Source organism: Ahaetulla prasina, chromosome 2, assembly GCF_028640845.1.
Source record: "Ahaetulla prasina isolate Xishuangbanna chromosome 2, ASM2864084v1, whole genome shotgun sequence".
In the NCBI taxonomy this organism is placed as follows: Eukaryota; Metazoa; Chordata; class Lepidosauria; order Squamata; family Colubridae; genus Ahaetulla; species Ahaetulla prasina.
Genome location: NC_080540.1, coordinates 253,448,890 through 253,470,789, shown reverse-complemented (window position 1 = coordinate 253,470,789; position 21,900 = coordinate 253,448,890). Strand labels below are relative to the sequence as shown.

At 37.3% G+C, this 21,900-nt stretch overlaps 2 long non-coding RNA genes across 3 annotated transcripts; both read left to right on the top strand.

Annotated features, from left to right (window-relative positions):
- Nucleotides 1-1,145: 1,145 nt before the first annotated feature.
- On the top strand, nt 1,146-9,185 carry LOC131193258 (uncharacterized). Of its 2 annotated transcripts, XR_009153873.1 has the most exons (4): nt 1,146-1,343; nt 4,642-4,788; nt 5,985-6,194; nt 7,338-9,185. It is a non-coding gene; the product is annotated as an uncharacterized LOC131193258 (long non-coding RNA). The 2 variants fall into 2 exon arrangements; XR_009153872.1 differs by lacking the exon at nt 7,338-9,185 and having other exon boundaries at nt 1,147-1,343; nt 5,985-7,151.
- Nucleotides 9,186-9,420: 235 nt separating this feature from the next.
- On the top strand, nt 9,421-21,219 carry LOC131193261 (uncharacterized). Its single transcript, XR_009153874.1, has 3 exons — nt 9,421-9,587; nt 14,344-14,482; nt 20,596-21,219. It is a non-coding gene; the product is annotated as an uncharacterized LOC131193261 (long non-coding RNA).
- Nucleotides 21,220-21,900: the final 681 nt, after the last annotated feature.

Here is a 21,900-nt window from a genome sequence, read left to right as displayed (position 1 = left end):
AATTTTGTTGCTGGCAATCCTTATGATTTATATTGCTATATTGACCATCATTTGTGTTGTAAATGTTGTACCTTGATGAAGGTATCTTTTCTTTTATGTACACTGAGAGCATATGCACCAAGACAAATTCCTTGTGTGTCCAATCACACTTGGCCAATAAAAAAATCTAATCTATTCTATTCTATTCTATAAATAAAGCTATAAAACAGATATGGTATTGCAACAATATCGTAATATTTTCTTGCTACTGCATTTACTTTGTTTTCATAATGTCTACATAAGTAAGGGAATAACAAATATAATTTTGTTTAGTTCAGATACATTATGTAGAATTAGAAAAAGGCATAAAAAGAAACATCTCGCTCCTATTTCTCTGCAGCTGAATCAGGGGTGAAATTCACTTACCTTCCCTCCCGGTTCACAAATGTGTGTGTGCCGTCGTCACTGAGGCTGAAAATTGTCGCAAAAAAGGGACGTCATGATGTTCACGCAGGTGGACGGAACTTCACGCAGTTGGCCTTACCGTATCACAGATTCGGATAGAACCGGCTGAATTTTATCCGAGCTGAATGCTATTTATCAAATTAATAATAAAATTGAAGCCTTCTGCAGCTGCTTTTACATTGTGTGTGACTCAGTTGTGTTGTGTTGTGTTGTGTTGTGTGTGTGTAAAGTGTGAAAGTTGGTTTTGGGGCTTTTTGGGGTTGTGTGAGGTTCCTGCTTGTTGCAGGGGCCATTTTGGATGAGGTGCAGCTGCTTTTACATTGTGTGTGACTCAGTTGTGTTGTGTTGTGTTGTGTTGTGGTGTGTGTGTGTAAAGTGTGAAAGTTATCTTATTTTGTGTACTTTGTTTATTATTTTTATTATTTATTGTTATTGGCCATACCCACCTGGTCATCTGACCACCAAGCCACGCCCACCAATTAAGCCACGCCCACAGAATGGGTAGGGAAAAATTTTATATTTCACCCCTGCCTTGGAGTAAAATTAGGAATGAGAACCTGCCCTGCTTTTATTGGCTTCCTAAGGCTGCTGCGGGCATGTATATACCCGTCAAGCTCTGGTTAGTGTTTCCCAGATCCATATACCTTTGGTATATGGGTGTGGTGTGGGGGGGAAAGGAAGTAGGTTTTTTTTACCTCTTTACTCACCAACATCCCGAATAAAGTTGCCCCATCCACTCTTAGCACTGCTAGATGCATCAAAAACATGCAACATCAAGTCTTGTGCTGTCAGTTCTCTGATCCCAGTCAACTGGACAGACTACAGTTAGAAGTTAATGTTGCTGGATTGTGCAAATGGATCAGTGGGTTGAAAATGCCTTGGAGCTTGCAGCTGATTAGGTAAGCATCGACATGAATATTAGCATTAAGCTTTTCTCCATACATTATATGGGGGAAGATGCATAGAATGAATCTAATGGCAAAGAAAACATTTGGATTAAATTTTAAAATACACATTTTAATTTTAAGAGGTCTTTAAAAATGAAAGCAAAGGAAAGGCATACATGAATACATTTATAATCCCCTTATTTATCAAAAAAGTGAATTTTCACATATTTAAACACAAGAGCATAGAAAGAAGTGGTTAGTTAATTAGGGAATCCCTGCATTTTCTGACAATATTATTAGTAGTTGCTGATTGTAGAAAATTTTAGAAATGCTGGGCTAAAACAAAACTCATATTACTTACCCTTAGGAATGTATAAGCTGATGCCCAAGGACACTAGTGCTCCTAAAAACCCTGATGCAGCCTCCAAAAGTTGCCACCAATTTAAATACATGGGGTATAATATTTTAATGACATTTGATTGAATTATTATTTTGGACTATTTGTATTTTGTGTGGGACATTCAGATCATTATCAAGTATTTCGAGAAGAGTCTTCCTCAAGCAGATATTTTACATTTCAGTTCCAAAAATGTGCAGCCACGTAAGAAAAAGATTTGAAAGCTGGAAATGAGTAGCTCTATCCTGATTGTAGCAGCTCTTGAATTGTAATTAACTTTCAGAGAAAGTAAAGAGAGAGGGAAAGGAAGTGGGGAGAGAGAAAGGGAGAGAGAAGTGAGTTGGTGAAAGGCTAAACTGGTAGGCAAAAAAGTCTGAAATCACAAGTCCAAGAAAACAGCAAATATGTGAATATAATTTTAACCATTATACTATGAGATCATATGTTCTAATTCTGCTTGTGAGATGAACAAATACCTTATTAAAAAATTGACCAAATAAATATGTCAAAACAGAAAAAAAATGAATGCAGGTTATAGAAAAATTGAATTGTAGGCAAAAGTTTTTGCTTGGAAATCAAGATAAAAAAACTGAAAAGATATTTGTTAATATCTCTGCTTTATAAATATAGCCAAATAACCAAAGTCTTAGAAATCCAAATCATGTCTATTCTTCAAAAATACCTGTCTTTCAGAAAAAATAAGTATATTCTTTTGAATGATTCCTTTTATATCTCCATGCATCAACAAGCTCCAAATAATCAATTAAATTAAAGTCTTTTGTATTTTTTCCTTCTTTTCTATCTTTATTTCGTCCTTCTCTTGCACCTTTTGCTTTTTTTCTTTACTTTTTATCAGTTTGTGTTAGTTTTTAATATCCTTGTTTAAAAAGTTTTAATAAAATTATGTATATAAAGATGCACAAAAATATGCATGAGATATGTTAAAAACAAAAATAAGTACCCGTACCTGTGGTCACAAATGTTTTATTTAAAAGAACTCTGAAACACATGAAAGATACTAGATAAATGGATATCCTACTGATTATAGCTACCCTCAAAACTATAATAGCTTTAATAACTGAGAAAAGTTTAAAAATAAAATGCAGGAATTAACAAAATGTCCAGTGAACTATTAAGTAATTTATGAATAGAAAACCATCTAAATGTATAAATGAAATATGTATTGAAGATAATATAAAACATCAGACAAATTTAACTCAGGAAGTTTTATTGTTGGTGCTCTATATGTTTTGTACTGGATCCAAAAGGAAATATCCATGTCATAGCAACCAAACACTCTGACAGCCCTTCAGTCTTTATTATCTTTCTCAATATTGTTTTTGGAAGTAAATAAGGTTGGAAAGTACTCAAAGTGCCAAATAATGTTACTTATATCTTGAAAATTATGGGATTACAATTTTGACAGGGCCACACTCCTTTCCACAGTCCTTATACTACCTTATATTCTTCTGAAAAACATGTTGTCTTACTCTGGAAACCCTTTGTATATGGACAATCTTCCAAATGTCTTACCCTAAAGTTAGAACTCAAGCCAAGGTTGCAATTATAATATTAATATCTTACAAAGAGGAATTAAGCAGTGAATACAAAGAAAAATGTCAAATGGGCTAGAAAGTTTGAAGAAGAGGAACACATGATCAGATAGCAAAAGTAAAATGGATAATGGTTAATAAGTTATTAACGACAGCAAGGCCTTTGAATATGTCAATCACGTTAGTATGTGGAATATATTAAAGTTAATGGGTGTGCTACAATACCTGATTATTCCACTGAGGAGTCTTTATAATGGGCAAGGAACTACTATTAGAACTGAAAGGGAGAAAAGGAATGCTTCAGAATAAAAAAGAGACAAGAATGTATATTGTTCCCATATCTTTTTAATTTAAATACAGAATATATAAGAATGGCAGGATTTGAAAGGATGATAGCTGGAAACAAATTTGGAGGTTGAAATGCTAACAGTTTGAGATAAGATGTCACTTTTTTGTTGAAAATAAAAGATTTAGGAGAGCTCATTATGGAAAAAAAATTCTGGGTCACTGTTAAATGGTAAAAATATCAACTAGCATGCTTAGAGATTTACAGTTGTTTGTTGAAAAGTATAAGCCAGTGGTGAAATCCCAATTTTTTTACTACCGGTTCTGTGGGTGTGGCTTGGTGGGCGTGGCAGGAGAACGATACTGCAAAATCTCCATTCCCATGCCACTCTGGGGAAGCATACTGTAAAATCTCCATTCCCACCCCCCTCCAGGGGAAGGATATTGCAAAATCTCCATTCCCACCTCACTCTGGGGCCAGCCAGAGATGGTATTTGCTGGTTCTCCAAACTACTCAAAATTTTCACTACCGGTTCTCCGAACGGCTCAAAATTTCCACTACCGGTTCTCCAGAACCTGTCAGAACCTGCTGAATTTCACCCCTGGTATAAGCTATATATAATTTTGTTTTCTTGAATTCAACAAAAGTGAATATGAACAACATGCTGGAAGAATAAAAGGAAATTAATTTTAGAGAGAAAGGTTCTGACAAACAGACAAAATATTGAAAAGGAAGGATGTTTGTATGATATAAAACTCAGAATATTTAAAATTTTGAACATTTATTTAATCCAACAGAAACCTTGTTGGAGCTGATGTCTAGCAAAATAAAAAATAATTCATAATGGAGATAGCTGGCATTGCATGTCTAGTGCAACTTTGGAAGTTAAACAAAAGTATTATAATGTCTGTTAACAGACACTGTAATAATACTTTTCCCCAACAGCAGAAGAAATGCTTGAAATAAGGGCCCAGAATATACATACTTATTGGCAAACATCTGTTATGATCTGTGGTCCACATATTCCCTACTGCAACTGCTAAAAATTAAGTCTTATTTTTGGTTCCTTCTTAGGTTCCCATAGACAGAAGAGATTTCCTGCTCACAGTGCTTTGCAGACCCAATTCAAAGCCTATGACATTATCCATATCACTGTAATTCTAGCCATTTTCCTATGTTGGAAAATTTCCTGTTAGAAGCAGCATGACAGGCAACCAGCAGGTGACGTTATTTTCTGAAGGGGGATGAAAAAGCTTAAATGGGGAAGTTTTCTTACTTTTAATAAATATTACTAAACTGATCCAGGGCTGTTGTATAATAATTTACATCAGTGATTTGCACACCTCAGTAAGCATGAAAAGAACAGGAAGCATATTTCCTTTCACAATTGGTTGCCTTAGAGCAACATCTTGTTGTGCAACTTTCCCAAGGCACAGAAGCTATACTTGGGCAAAATAATTGGCAATTTGATCCTTGTCATTTTCAGAAATCTGCTCAGTACTGTTTAATAAGGACTTTGTAAGTTGGGATAGCAAATAGGAATTTTGTGCCAGTTTGATAATGTGTTCCAACTAAGATTTCCCCCTTGGCTGCTATCAGGGTTTTTTGTTTTCTCTCTTGAAATATCCTTTACTGAAATGATATGAGGGAATCTACATTTAAAAGAACAATGGAATAATGTAGTCCAATAAAATAGTACTCTTCTACTATCACACTTGTCATTATTGTTATTATTTACATAAAAAATAATTTGTGTACATGTCGCTTCCAAGCACATGACACGTTATTGAATGGTATTGACTTATCTGTACCAATTCTAAATAGAATGACTTCTCCTGATGCTTTAAGTAAAAAAATACATTATTAATATTATAATTATAGAGGCAAATGAGGGAAATGTAATAGATTTCATTTTCAAATAAGTAGCTTATATTGATTTTTTTTCAAAACATTTCTAGAGTGATGATGCCAAATGAAAATATGCAATAAACATTTGAGCTAGATGGCCCCAGAAGGAAAGCAGATTTACATCCTTCTGAGAAATGATTTTTGTTAAGTGTGTAAACCTCATGATGTACTGCTAAAAGGGCTTGGCCAAATATATATCCATTGCTGGAGAAAAGTGATTTAAAGAGTCATTTATTTTCATTTTTTCTATCAAATGTTTCCCCTTTATTTTCAGATTAATTGCTGCTCCTCCATATGTATTTGTTTACTAAAACTGTAAAGATATAATTGACTCGATCTGCATATTGAGCTAAGGAAAGAATGTGCAAATCCCAGCAGATTGTAGGTCACAACAGACTTAGCATGATACGTAAAGAATACATTCAGAAAGTAGGTGGAGCCCAGTCTTATTCCGAAGGAGACCTTCAATTATGAAGGATTTAAATACCCATTTCTCTTTTTTCTCATAGGCAAAGAATGCCAGACCCTTCCCTTCTCCACATTTACTACCGCTTCAAGTTTGATATATGATGCCCAGGCATGGAACAACAGCTTCATCTAAGCAAACTTACAGTGCTTGAGAACAGAGTTGTGACCAAGGGATTCCTTAAAATCCAAGCCTCTCAAGAGAAGAGGGAGAAAGATATTTGCCTGGACTGGCTGAACAGGTTCTCCTTGCTGTGAGTGGGAACTCTTTGCCTTGGGACAAAGCAGAAAGAGATGTAGCTGATAGAGGTGAAAGGAAGCAAATAACTTGAGAGCAGAAAGAAGGAAGAAAGAAAGGGACTTTATGGAAAGGGATAGGCAAGATGTAAGCTGAAAACAGTCATATGGTCTTCAGGAGATGTAGAGAACAAAGTAATGTTCAACTGACTGGAAAAGCAAGCTGGGGGAAAAATTTTCATTTTGACATTACAGTGAAAGTTCTAGGTCAGGTTCTACTGATTTCTTTGTTTTCAGGTTTGCTAGTCTGCTTCATGAGTTCTGAAAGTTTGGAAAATGTCTGTTAATTATCTCAAGGCATTGCCTTTAGTATCAAAAGTTAGTTGTCTATTGTAAATCCCATGCTTATAGATTCCATCAAGCTATTTGAGCTGCAGTTTCCATTCATCTTTTCATTCTGTGAGAAACTAATGTTTGATATGCCATTTGTATTTTATCAGTGCTAAATACTTTATTCTGTCCAATTTGTAATTGGGCATTTGGCTACACAAGTTAAACAAAACATTTTTTTAGCTTTTAAAAAATTATATTGTTGCAAATCTCAATATATTACACTGTTTCAATACAACAATATTGGTAAAGTATTGACTGAAGATTGTTAATACTTTAATGTTTAGCTAGCTTAGACTGCTGAGAATAAAAAAGAAGAAAGAAAAATTCAAACTATATTAATTACAATTGAGGCTGTCAGTGTTAATGAGTGTAAGATTATTTGGCATTTCCATCCAAAATTAAATGTAACATAAAAAAAAACTAGTGAAGATTGCATTAAAATATTTGTGGTACAATAAATATTTTAGTATTAAGCTAATTACTTAGTATTAAAATCCCCATTACTTTGTGTATTGTTATTATACATTTTAATAAGAAAAAGAAGATATGCTGTGCAAATTTCACAATAAATATTCAAAAATAAAGAAAAATATGCTTATTTCTAATAAATTTTGCTTATTTCTAATAAAGCTTAAATCGTAAGAGTGCTTTTGTTCTAATGTCTTCAATAGGAGGCAGAACTGCTGGTCTCTAGCCACATGCTCAAAACTATTAAGTGCCAAGAGGTTTTGCTACAGTGGGTTGTTACTATATTATTTTCATTCCAGGTTTATGGATGAATAAGCCTTATCTCTTTTACAAGCTAGAAGGACGAGGAAGAGCCTGGTCAAGGCATGTCTTTCCTCCAAGAAGATGGTGGTGACAAGTGGGAAATTACTATATGATTCATAACCCAAAGCTGTGCCATATCCTGAACAGGAAGAAGATGACGTCAAAGACCATGTCCAAAAGGATTGGGACTTGCTCAGCTGCAATAACCTCATTCCCTTAATACTTCCTTAATTCTTTTCTTTAAAAAAAAAAGCACAACAGAAGTAAAATATTTTCTCTCTGTTGTTTGAATACTCTGAATCTGCAGAAGAGAAGATGTAGTTTTATGACCCTACGGTATGCTTAACCATAGAACCATTGACTAGAGCAAATTTGGCTGGGATTTCACAAATTGCTAAGCCAGACTTGAACCAGCTACTAACTAATATGCAAATATCTATGGAAGAACATTTTGTATCTAGAATACATGAATGTGCTTTGGCACTGGTTATATGAGAATGAGACGTGTATCGGAAGAAGCATACCAATAAACCAAATATAGAGGGAATGGGTTACTTCAGAAATAAGTGGTGTAAAACAAGAGATAGGGTCAAGAATGAACAGGTGCTGAATGAATGTGGATTGAATACAAAAGTGAGTTTACACATTAAACACATTGAGGCTGCTTAATCACAGAAAGAGAGTGAATATGGATGAAGTTGTAAAACACTCATATGAAGGAAGAATGAGCAGGCTGGGTGCAAGGGAAAGAATGAAAACAAATGAGTTGGCTTAGATGATGAAAGTTTTCATCTCCCATTTTTCTGAAGATTCTAGTACAAAAGACAATATTTTGAAGGGCATAAGGAGGTGATAGAGTCAAAGATATTTGCAAGAAGAAAAGTTTAGAGAGCTGTAATCAATGTTGCTGTACACTCGATAACACCGTACATTTAATTTACTTTGCTTAAACTATTTCTTACTTCTTTTTGTGCTTTGCATAACTCTATTTACTGCAAAAGGGAACATTATCTTATTTCTTTTTAAGAACTAGAAACAAAAGCATTTTCCCATGGGAAGGATTCTTTGTAATTAATTTCAAACTCTTATTTCAAATTTATTTGGACTCACTCCATTTATAACTTTCTAAAATCAAAGTTTTAATCACCTTTTGCTGTTTATTCCAGAAGAAAAACCTTTAATTTCTTAAACTTGTATTTAAAACTCCCTTTACTAAGGATTGAAGGAAACTTACTCGATGCTGTAAAACTTGTTTGATTCCAAAGTTCCTAACAGCTAAAAATAAGTTAACAAGCAATTTCTGAAAGTGATAAGAAAAAGGAAATATGTGCATCCAGTGCCCTTTTAAAGGCACCAAACTTATTTGGGCAGAAGTGTTATGCCTTCCTCTCTCAGAGCTCTAAACCCACCCAAGATCATTGTCTTGAAGACTCCTCAGAAGAGCAATTGGAACCCTCACCACATCTCTGACATCAATACAATTGAACGTGTCCAGAAATATTTTACAAGAAGAGTTCTCCATTCCTTTGAAAACAATAAAATACCTTATCCCACCAGACTTGAAATCCTGGGCTTAGAAAACTTGGAACTCAGTCGCCTTCGACAAGACCTAAGTTTAACTCACAGAATCATCTATTGTAATGTCCTTCCTGTCAAAGACTACTTCAGCTTTAATTGCAATAATACTAGAGCAACTAATAGATTTAAACTTAATGTCAACCGCTTTAATCTAGATTGCAGAAAATATGACTTCTGTAACAGAATCATCAGTGCTTGGAATACTTTACCTGACTCTGTGGTCTCTTCTCATAATCCTAAAAGCTTTAACCAAAAACTTTCTTCTATTGACCTCACCCCATTCCTAAGAGGATCATAAGGCGTATATAGCACAAACGTGCCTACCGTTCCTGTCCTATTGTTTTTCTTTTCTTCTTCATATATATATATATATATATATGCTTATACCTCCTTATATTTACTCATATATGTATTTATATTCTATATAATCTTTTTGTACGATACCTACATATATTGTTGGGACAAAATAAATAAATAAAATAAATAAATAAATTGCTTGGAGCACTTGTGGCCAATCTCAAGTTCTCACTCTGTCCAGAGAGGAATTACAAAGAGCTGATTTACTTGCTGACCCACCACAGTGATTGGGTCTCTTTTTGTGGACCTATCTTCAGTTCACCATTTCTTCCCTGGAAGTAGCTGGAAAAGGGAACCACAAATACATGCTTGTATGTATAAACCCACATACTGAATACCAAACATTATTAACCTATATTCTAACTTTTTCTGAGAACTAGTAAAAACAAGTATAGTAAAGGTCCTGCAAATATTTCTGTGGCATGGAGGATTTAGAAACGAGCAATTTTCTGCAACGGAAGCTTTAATAATTTATATATTTAACAGTACTGAGGTGTTTCCATAGCAGCAACATTTTCATTAATACTGGATGTGTGAATAATGTGCCATAAAAATTGCCTACTGATAGCCTAATATGAATATTTATACTATCTTTTTAAATGTATAAGCAATAGGAAACTCGAACACATGCAGAAAATAACCACCATTTTAGATTGGTGTTCTATTAAAACAGGCAAGCCAGTATGCTAATTGGTTTAAGTTAACTGCAAGCTTAATTATATACCCACGTCATTACTGGCAAAATTTGTAATATATCTTAGAACCATGTATGTCTGAATAACCATACCTCAGAGAGGGGCAGTGATGTCAATTGTTTATAAAGCTAAGATGAATGTATCATTTAAAAACTCAATTATACTCTTCAGGCTATCAAGCATCTTTGGTTATTGACTCTGCTCATTCCAAAATCCATACTAGGATAATTTTTTTTCAGGCCAATCTGTGATCATAAAATATTATACAAGCTTACAGATGCTCTGGAACTTTACACTAAGCATACTGGCAACAAAGAAAAAAGAGGGCAAGGAGGACAAAGTTGGAACTGATAGCCAAGCCATAGGGTTAAAATTAGACTGTGGAGGAGGCTGCAGATAGATCAATTAGAGTTTTTAGTTCCTATGTATTTTTTTAAAAAAGTTAGTTTATTCAGAACTGAATCATTTCCTTTTTAAAGTAAAATAATTTCTTTGAATTGAAACTGTACTTTTATTTACAGCTGAAATTACTTTGAATAATGATTTACTACAGTGGTTCTCAACCTTTTCTTCACCAAGGACTCCCTTTAAATAACTTTTGTGGCCATGGACCCTGGCCATGGACCCCCAAGACTTAACTCAAGATTTAAATCATAACATTTCCTCAAGCCTTCATAGACCACCATCCCCATGATGACATTGTGCCCCCCTCCCCCAGGGGTCTGCGGACCGCAAGTTAAGAACCACTGGTTTACTAGGTTAAAAAAAGACAAAACAGAACAAGGTAAAGTGGTTTTATGTGGGACCTGGAAGAAATGTCATCATTATCCATTCACTCATGTCCGACTCTTAGTACTGTCCATGCCCCTCTGTTGTGTACTGCTTCTTTCAGATCTGCCATGGTCATCCCAGTGTCATCCTTTGTAATGTTTAGCCAAGAGGTACCAGGGTGGCCCCTACCCATTTTTTCTCTCACCATTCCCAGCATGATTAACTTTTCAAATTAGTCAGCTCTCATGACATACCCAAAATATGATAGCCTTTGCTTTGGAGGAAATGTACCCTTGAAGAAAAAGCATCACAACTTTACACATTTACAAACTCCTTTTCCCCATAATGTATCAGAGCATTTTCTTTCCTGGAGTATAAAATCTAGTGCTAAACTGCTAAATTCAGCTTTTTCTAAATCAAAATCAAAAGTAGCAGTAATGCCATTGGAAAAATTTCCATCAGAACGTATTAGAAAATAGATGTACAGATTGGTTGATTCTCACGTGTTTGCTTATTTAAGCTAGTTAAAACTGAAATATTTCCTGCCCTTGGGAATCTAATGAAAGACTCATTGTTTTGTTGCTTTTTTTTATGAGTCTGGTCATTTTTAATAGGTTATGCTTGGCTATTTCTAAATAAATAAATTACAAAAACACTATAAATCAAATTTATGGAAACTTTTCCATAATAGGAAGCTTTGTTTGAGTTTTGTTGGGAGCTAATTAAGAGTTTCAAGAAGATCAGTAAGAGTCTGTAAGGCATGGCTTCCCACACTGAGAAGCGTACCTCCCTTGGGGACGTGTGAATAGCCTTTTAGTTGTACACTGTTACAATAAATCCACCTTTGCCAGAGTCATTGAATTGCTTTCATTGTTCATTTGTGTTCATTTTGGTGTTTGGACATTTTAGGGGAGGGTGCATACATTAAGATTACAAGAAAGGGAAGTGTGATGGCAAAAAGTTTAGAAAACCCTGATGTAAGGTACATCAGATAAGCTTATTTCTCCTCCTCTCGATAATTCTTCTTCCACTTTCTCTACAATCCTTTCTTTCTAATTATGTCTGCCGCAGTAAATCAAAAGAATTGATTAGATTTCCAAGATGATTGAACTGATAACATATTTTGCGCAACCAATTTAAGCTTATAGGTTCAGTAGTTTCACACTGCAGAAGTTGAAAAAGCAAAGCAAGCAAGAAAGAAAGGCTTTGATTAATTTGTCATGTACACAGTGAAAGTCCTCAATTAACTGAATTGCTAAAGTCTGAGAATAAAGTCCAGGGTTTTATTACGAAACATTGTGGAGCATAACTAAGAATCATAATCACTGTTGTTTGGCTAACAATCGAATCTCCCAAACAGAACAAAAAGCAGCAAGTCTCTGACAACATCACTGCCTAAATATTGGCAAATGAAAGGATCACAGTACATTAAAAGGATGTTAAATATAGTGATCAGTTATTTCATGGTAGTTATTTTGAGACGGCAATTAATTCTTAGGCTAATGATTATGAATCACCTAATTGTAATGGGCCTTGATTCATTCTCTTCTCTACTAAAATAATGAAAGAAAGCCATCCATTTCTGCTTTGAAAATTCACCATTTGAGGATAGGCACACAAGGATAGATAAACCTACAGACATTTTAAGTGAATTCAGTGGATTATTCAGTGACTAAAATACAGATGTTTATTAGCAAGCATTGCTGAAAATACTTGGTGAATTTCCACTGGTGCTTATGAATCTTTATTAAAATCCCTGAAATACTTATACTACGATCGGCTGCACCAGGCAGCCACTGACATAGAGTCAGCATTTAGTATAGTCCAATACTAGATTGTGCCTATTGAATTCCAGTGGTCAGTATAGATCAGTTTTCTCCTTGCTTTCATTTCATGCATAATCTATACCAACCCACCAAGTGGTGGGTTTCAATTTTTTTACTACCGGTTCTGTGGGCGTGGCTTGGTGGGCGTGGTGTGGCTTGGTGGGTGTGGCTTGGTGGGCGTGGCATGGGAAGGATACTGTAAAATCTCCATTCCCACCCCACTCCAGGGAAATAATACTGTAAAATCTCCATTCCCTCCCCAATCCAGGGGAAGGATACTGCAAAATCCCCATTTCCTCCCAATTAGCTGGGACTTGGGAGGCAGAGAATAGATGGAGGCGGGGTGAGTCAGAATTTTTACTACCGATTCTCAGAACTACTCAAAATTTCCACTACTGGTTCTCCAGAACTGGTCAGAACCTGCTGAAACCCAACAAGCTGCACTGATTGCCGGTGGTCTTCCGGGTGCAATTCAAGGTGTTGGTGATCACCTTTAAAGCGCTCCATGGCATGGGACCAGGTTACTTACGGGACCGCCTACTGCCTCCAATAGCCTCCCATCGACCTGTGCGCTCTCACAGAGAGGGCCTCCTCAGGGTGCCGTCAGCCAAACAATGTCGACTGGTGGCCCCCAGGGGAAGAGCCTTCTCTGTGGGGGCACCTACCCTGTGGAATGAATTACCTTTGGGACTACGTCTACTCCCCGACCTCCGGACCTTTAAGCGCGAGCTCAAGACCTTCTTGTTTCACCGAGCAGGGCTGGCCTAAGGGCAATTTTAATGGGTGGTTTTATTGAGGGTTTGTTTTATAGTTTTACTTGTTCTTTTAATATTTTGGCCTATGGAATCAGATTTTTAATTGAAATATTGTGTTTTAATTTTTGTATATGTGTTTTAACTTGGCTGTAAACCTCCCTGAGTCTTCGGAGAAGGGCGGTATAGAAATGCAAATAATAAATAAATAAATAAATAAATAAATAAATAAATAAACAAACAAACAAACAAACAAACAAACAAACCCACCTCTGGGTGTCAAACTCGATTTCATTGAGGACTGCATCAGGGTTGTGTTTGACCTCTGGGAGCCAGGATGGGCGTGGCTAGCTTGATGTCACTTGTGTCAGGGGTGCCTGTGATAGCCTGAGAATTCTGCCAGTGACAACGGAGCTCAGCCCTCCCGAGCTCCGTTTTCATTGGCAGAGGCACTGTGTGTCGATCCTTCGCTGTTCCCAGGACAGCCCCGTGGGCCAGATCTAAGCATGCCATGGGCCAGTTCCGGCCCATGGGCCTTGAGTTTGAAACCCCTGATCTATACTGACTAGGTACATTCAAGAACTCATTAATTCCTGTCACATCTGAAAGTTCATCTGATATTTTTTCTACCTTGGGCTCAATCTGTATTGCTTCTTCTGTGGTTAAAAGGCAAATAAAGGCTGCTTGGGAAAAGGGATGGACAGAAACACAAAGTTGGGAGAATGTCACCACCATTTTCAGAGGGAGGGAGCTCCAAGCCCTTTTTCCAAAGCTATCCCACTTGCTTTTACATTTTAAATCAAATATCAATAGAAGAGAATATTTGTAGCTCAGGGTTGAGCTGTGGGGTCCTTGGTCCTCTCTGAGCTTGGTGGTTTTCTTGTGGACATTTCATTACCAGACTAGGTAACATCATCAGAGCATCAAGGAGACCATATAAACCAAATATAACATTTAGCACAGTAGTAATTTTCCTATACCATTTTTTCTCTAAATATTAAATATCCATTTTATTCTTCCTAGGTACCTGGTTAGCCACCATCTCAGACAAAAAGAAACCAGATGAAAAAGAGGCAATGAATAAAGAATTTGCAACTAAAACATCGGTATAATTTCTCAGTCTCTCATTAGTTCTCAGTTTATCTCATCTTCTCACTAAGAGGTGGGCAAAACTTACCAAAAGGTTTGGGAGAGAGACTGATAGAGTTGATAAGATTCATTTCTTTCACAAACTCCTAGTGATATTTTAGCATAGTAAGACAGTTTATGAATAAGTTGCAAAACAATGCAGTCAAATTTAAAACATGCTATATGGTGTAAATAGGCAACTGAGGTAATCAGAAATGTGCTGATATTTTCCTGTGAAATTTGTTCTTGTATAAACAAAATTGGGTTCACATATGTATCATCTCGCTCATTAATTAAACATAAGAGTCTTCAGGCACTTTTTCCTGCCTCTTTTACAAGCATCATAACCAACAACTTTTATAGTGAGCTCAATAAACCTTTCAGTGACTGCATTTACATATTGTTTTCAGCCAAGGATTGCATAATCATCATTTACTGAATAAACCACAACTTTATTCATTATACTCAGCCAATCACATTTGACTAGATTTGAATATACTAGATGTAAATCAGCAAGCAACATTGTAATTTTGCAAAATATATAGAAATGAAAACAAAAATCTGTATTTATCTCTATTTCTGTAATGCAATTTACCCTTTGATAGTACTTCAAATGTGATTCAGTAAAGACTGCTTATTGTGCAAATTTGCATTCACTAAAATATTGAAATTAATAGTATTACTTTTTTAGTAGCCTTTGGAAGCACTACTCGATGCACTGTTGTTTAGACAATATCATTCAGTGGAGTTCTACCTTGTGTTCTTGAAAATAAAGTGCTATTCATTGCATGCAATAACAGTTTGCAGTCTGGCTACATTATACATGATTTGAAGTATTGGTAAAGAATGCAAGTTAATGCCCTTTTAGGAAGAGCCAGAGCAAGAAAACTGCAGGTAGTCCTCAACTCAGCAGCTCGTTCATACTTATGACCGCTGGAGTGTCCCGGGGTCATGTGATCACCTTTTACGACCTTCTGACAAAGAATAGAATAGAATAGAATAGAATTTTATTGGCCAAGTGTGATTGGACACACAGGGAATTTGTCTTGGTGCATATGCTCTCAGTGTACATAAAAGAAAAGATACGTTCATCAAGGTACAACATTTACAACACAATTGATGATCAATATATCAATATAAATCATAAGGATTGCCAGCAACAAGTTATAGTCATACAGTCATAAGTGGAAAGAGATTGGTGATGGGAACTATGAAACAATTAATAGTAGTGCAGATTCAGTAAATAGTCTGACAGTGTTGAGGGAATTATTTGTTTAGCAGAGTGATGGCCTTCGGGAAAAAACTGTTCTTGTGTCTAGTTGTTCTGGTGTGCAGTGCTCTATAGCGTCGTTTTGAGGGTAGGAGTTGAAACAGTTTATGTCCAGGATGCGAGGGATCTTTTTTTTTTTTTTACCTAAGATGGCGCCGACGAAGGCTGCCTCGGTGAAATGCTCTCTAATTGTTTCTTTATTTCTAATTGTTCTCTGTGACTCACTACGGATTTCCTACTCACGAGACCATCTGCTAAAAATTAAGGAACATTTCTTTAAGGAGCAGCTTTCTTTAATCTCACCCCCGCCTGTCTTTATAAACACGGAGGAGATTCTAACACAGGAGGAGGCAATTCCCACGGAGCCATGGATTACTAAAAAAAAAAAGTCAATGGGGAAGCCAGACTCATTTAACAACTGTGTTACTAACTTAACAACCACAATGATTCACTTAATAACTGTCGTAAAGTGGGGGTAAACTCACATAACAAATGTCTCACTTAGCAACATAAATTTTGGGGTCAATTGTGGGCGTAGGTTGAGGACTACTCGTATAGTGAAAAAGTATTGAAATGGAAGTGATTGCCACATGATTGTCAATTTGGTCTGTCTAGTAAGAAAGGAAATGATTCTGCATGTTAATGCAGAATCAATATGCAATGCGTAGCCTCCCTTTCATTGGAAATATGGACCAATATGGAAAAACATGGCATGAACCAAAACCAAAACACACAAAAAGTACAGAGGGTGAAACCATCACACAGAACAGATTCTGCCCGTACCATTAAAAAACTGCAGCAGAGACATTGTGAGCTCATAGAGCATATGGCATCTGTTGTGTAGGTGGGTAAGTGGGTAGGGAGCCTCTCCAACTGAAAATCCTTTTAGCTCTGGGAGTTACCCGTTAACTTGGTGCTTGCAATTTTATGCACAGCTTGCAGTAGCTTCACAGAATTGTTGCTTCTGATGAAAAACTAATCAGAAGCTTATAATATTCTTCATATTCATTGTGTGTGAACAAAGAGTTTGTAGAAAGAAGAACAAACATTAATTAGTTTTTGGAAAACAAGCCAGCATGCTATAAAGGATGGTGCAGAAGCTCTATATGCTGGCATATTTATACAGCGATTCCATTTTCTTTGCCAAAGGAAAATGATTAATTCGTTTTTGTCATTTTATATTTGTGGTCCTTCTTAGCTTAACACAGTTCAAGAGTCCCTTGAATTCTTGATAAAGCCAAAGGCAGTTATTTCATTTAATAATTTTAATGCTCAAACTAGTTTCAGCAAATCAGGTTTTATTTCTTTATCTGCAAGCTTCAAAAATGGGTGGAATTAAAATAAATATGAAGAAAGAATAGCTAACAGTATTTCTAGGCATGACTACTCAGAGGACTTCCCACTGAATTCAGTGGGGCTTTCTCATAAATGAATGCATGTAGAGTATTAGACTTATTATTTTAGCTCCTTGGAAGATACTTTATTGAAACCTATTCCTCGTTCAGAATCTCAGATCAGGCTAAATAGCTAAACGTGATTTCAGTCAACTGAAACCGAAGCCAGAATTGTATCCAGTAAATTATGCATCTAACATCATGCATTGAATACTCAATACAATAGTCATAATGTGTGGTTATCAAATTATATTCATAGGGAAAAGTACATTCTATCATACAGTACTGAATTTGCAAAGAACTCTTCTGGTCTTGAAACATCTGAAAAGCTGCAATATTTTACCTGTGTTGATTCAGCGTAATATAATTTTGTTACACAAAAGAACGCTGTCATGGCTAAGCATGTAAGAATATATGCTTCATGTGTTTGTTTACTTCCCATTAACAAATCCTATTACTATTATTGAAAGAGGCGGTGGTGAGACCCCTCCTCAAGAAGCCTTCCCTGGACCCAGCTATTTTGGGAAATTATCGTCCAATCTCCAACCTTCGCTTTCTGGCGAAGGTTGTAGAGAGTGTGGTTGCATGGCAGCTTCCCCGGTACCTGGATGAAGCTGTCTATCTAGACCCGTTCCAGTCCGGCTTCCGGTCCAGTCACAGTACGGAGACAGCTTTGGTCGCATTGGTGGATGACCTCTGGAGGGCCAGGGATAGGGGTTGTTCCTCTGCCCTGGTCCTATTAGATCTCTCAGCGGCTTTCGATACCATTGACCATGGTATCTTGCTGCACCGGTTGGAGGGGTTGGGAGTGGGAGGCACCGTTTATCGGTAGTTCTCCTCCTATCTCTCCGACCGGTCGCAGACGGCGTTGACAGGGGGGCAGAGGTCGACCGCGAGGCGCCTTACTTGTGGGGTGCCACAGGGGTCGATTCTCTCGCCCCTCCTGTTCAACATCTACATGAAGCCGCTGGGTGAGGTCATCAGTGGTTTCGGGGTGAGTTATCATCTATACGCTGATGACACCCAGCTGTACTTTTCCACCCCGGACCACCCCAACGGTTGTCAAGTGCTGTCCCGTGTCTGAGGCCGACGGGTCTGGATGGGGAGAAACAGACCCAAGCACAATCCCTCCAAGACGGAGTGGCTGTGGATGCCGGCACCCCGGTACAGTCAGCTGCAGGCGCAGCTGGCTATGGGGGGCGAGTTACGGAGAGGGTGCGCAATTTGGGTGTCCTCTTGGATGGGCAGCTGTCATTTGACCACCATTTGGCGGCCGTCTCCAAGAGGGCCTTCCACCAAGTACGCTTGGTGCACCAGTTGCACCCCTTCCTTGACCGGGATGCCTTATGCACGGTCACTCATGCCCTTGTCACTTCCCGCTTGGACTATTGCAATGCTCTCTACATGGGGCTGCCCTTGAAGTGCACCCGGAGGCTGCAGTTAGTCCAGAATGCAGCTGCGCGGGTAATAGTTGCTCCCATGTAACACCAATCCTGCGCAGTTTGCACTGGCTTCCTGTGGTCTTTCGGGTGCGCTTCAAGATTTTGGTTACCACCTTTAAAGCGCTCCATGGCTTAGGACCCGGGTACTTACGGGACCGCCTGCTGTTACCTTATGCCTCCCACCGACCCGTACGCTCACACAGAGAGGGCCTTCTCCGGGTGCCGTCCGCCAAGCAATGTCGGTTGGCGGCCCCCAGGGGAAGGGCCTTCTCTGTAGGAGCTCCTACGCTTTGGAATGAACTTCCCCCTGGCTTACGTCAAGTGCCTGATCTTCGGACCTTTCGCCGTGAGCTGAAAACGCACCTATTTATTCAAGCGGGACTGGACTGAAATTTTATTGGGGTTATTTATATTTTAAGATTTAAATTTGTTTTAAAATTTTGGCCACATTATAATATGCTTTTTAATTTTCTCTTAATGTTTATATATTGAATTTTACTTGGCTGTACACCGCCCTGAGTCCTTCGGGAGAAGGGCGGTATAAAAATCGAAATAAATAAATAAAATAAATAAATATTAGACCCTATTATTAGCCTGGCTAGGTGGCTCAGTGGCTAAAATGCTGAGCTTGTAGATCAGAAATGTAGGCATTTTGACAGTTTGAACCTCTAGAACAGGTCTCCTGCGTGAGCAGGGGATTGGACTAGATGACCTCCAAGGTCCCTTCCAATTCTGTTACTCTGTTACCTGTCATGGTTGGTTACCAGCCTGATATAGGGAATTGATGCAAATAGCGAACTGCAAGTTTTCTCCATTATGAATAAAAAGAACTGCTTCTCCACTGGAAGAAATAAAAAAAAACATTTTCCCTACAGTACATAGGAATGTATTGGCTCTAAATGAGAAATAGTGAGGTTTCATCATACCTTTTCATGGTACCGAAATGCAGACTGTTCTAATAGCTTTGAGAATAAAACTGAAAGCTGAATTCAACATGATGGAAACAAGAGAAATAATTTACCATAGAACGAACAAAAATAATGGGTACGTTCCACGCACTGTTTTTAAAGTATGAGAATGTGCTTGGATCCCAAATAATTAAAGATATGGTGTTTTAAGAGAAAACATTATATGCTGTCAAAAATGGAACTGCTAGCAGTATTCACAGCCCAGTTTTCAAAATGGGTCCATTAGTTGGGTTTTGGCACGTACTACTGGAAAAACAAAGAACATGTTTATGTAAGTTTAGTTGGTAAACATTTGGAACATATCGCTTGGGTTGGCCCTGGCTGGGGAAGTTTTTTTTTTTTTAATTTGCATTTATATCCCGCCTTTCTCCGAAGACTCAGGGCGGTTTACACTATATTAGCAATAGTCTTCATCCTATTTGTATATTTATATACAAAGTCAACTTATTGCCCCCAACAATCTGGGTCCTCATTTTACCTACCTTATAAAGGATGGAAGGCTGAGTCAACCTTGGGCCTGGTGGGACTAGAACCTGCAGTAATTGCAAGCAGCTGCTGTTAATAATAGACTGTCTTAGCAGCCTGAGCCACAGAGGCCTCAGTGTTTTGTCACACCATGCAAAAGCAGATGGAAAGCACTGTAGGGATTAAATATACACTTATATCAATCTCTACAGAACAACACAATCACTGATTAAAACTAATAGTAGAAAAAGTCAGGTCCTTATAATTACAATTAAACAAAAACAAATGTTTCAAAGTTCAAGAAATGCAGTGTCTTGGAAAAATATTAATGAAATGTACTAAAAGTAAAATGATAGCAGTTCAGAGAAAATTAGGAATGATAAATTATGTCTCAGAATTTATATCCAACCCGACTGTCTATGCCACTAATCTGAGGGCATTCCTGTGCAGAGTCACAGTCTGGCACTGGACTGTAGAACATGACAAGAAATTAAATTACATTAAAAATATTCAGTAAAGCAACCAATTTACAGTGTTTTGTTCCACCTGAAAGAAGTAGACGATCTTCAGATGCATCCACTAACAACTTGTATTCTATTTTATTTCAGGAACATGACCTATTTTGGGTGCCAGGTGCATATACATCGTGTGCATTATCCCTCACAGAACAAACATTTGCAGAGTTAGAAAAGGAAATTATAGCATCGTTGTTGAAAACTGTGAAGGGGGGATACTTCACAGAAGGAAAGCTGGATAATAAGAAGTACTTTAATCCTGAGCGTTGCATAAATTCCATGAAGCTAAGCCATTCCAAGAGCCATTCCATGAGGAAAAAAACAATTGCTGGGGTTACTGCTTAAATCTGTAAACAATTGTTCTTTGTTGGTATAAATGTGTGTACAATCAGAATTACAGAATGCAAGAGCTGAAAAAGCTCTAGAAAGTCATTCTACATATAAGCATATACTGTATAGAAAGCTTGGGAGAAATGCATCTTTTTTTCATTTTGTAGGTATAAATATTGTAGATCATCATCACTGGATAAATAGAAATGCCAAGGAATAATACATTCATAGTTTTTAATCTATTGTTTATTGAAATTTTACCCTTATCAGTACAGCTTGCTTGATTGCTATGTAATGAATGTAATCTTTATCAAAGATGTACATCTCTTGCTACATTTCAAGGTTTGGACTATTAGAATGTAAGAAAAAACTATATGGATGATAAAGAACAAAAGCTGATGGGGGTATCTTTGTTTGTTTGTTTTTTAAATCTCATTATCAAACTTGTTGGTGAACAACACAGTGGCCTAGTGGTGAAGATGCTCTCCTCCCACTCAGAAGGTTGTCCTACACAGCAGCAGATGTTTCTCTTCTAGGGCACTAAGAAAAAGAATCTGCTGCAAACTCCACATAGGCATCAAGAAGGGCATCCAGTCAGTAAACGCTCAGCCCAGTTGCCTCCAGATGCCTCTACCCAAAAATAGGGACTACAGGGTCATTAAAAGGGAGTGTGGAGGATTTTTAAAAATCAAACTTCTTGGCAGATGAACGATTATATTAGTGAAATGTGTCCTAAATATATCATATTCCAGTATTTTCATCAATATTTCGGAACAGTGAGCTGGCTTTAAACCTAAATAGAATGCTCCCTTTTAAGTCCCTTTGTGTATGTATTACCGTACTTCAGTTGTAAATCCCAGAGTTAACTTTCATCCCTCTCCCTACGCACTTTGCCATTCTGTCCTAAAATATGTGAGAATCAAAATTTGTTGAGGGCTGAAAATATTGAAGAGACTTGAGGTCATCAAGCAGGTCATTCCTAAAAAGGGCATCACCGGCTGAGATGAAATAATGCAAGGTTGCAGGATCATACTTACTCCACCGAGATATCAATGGCAGAATTACAAT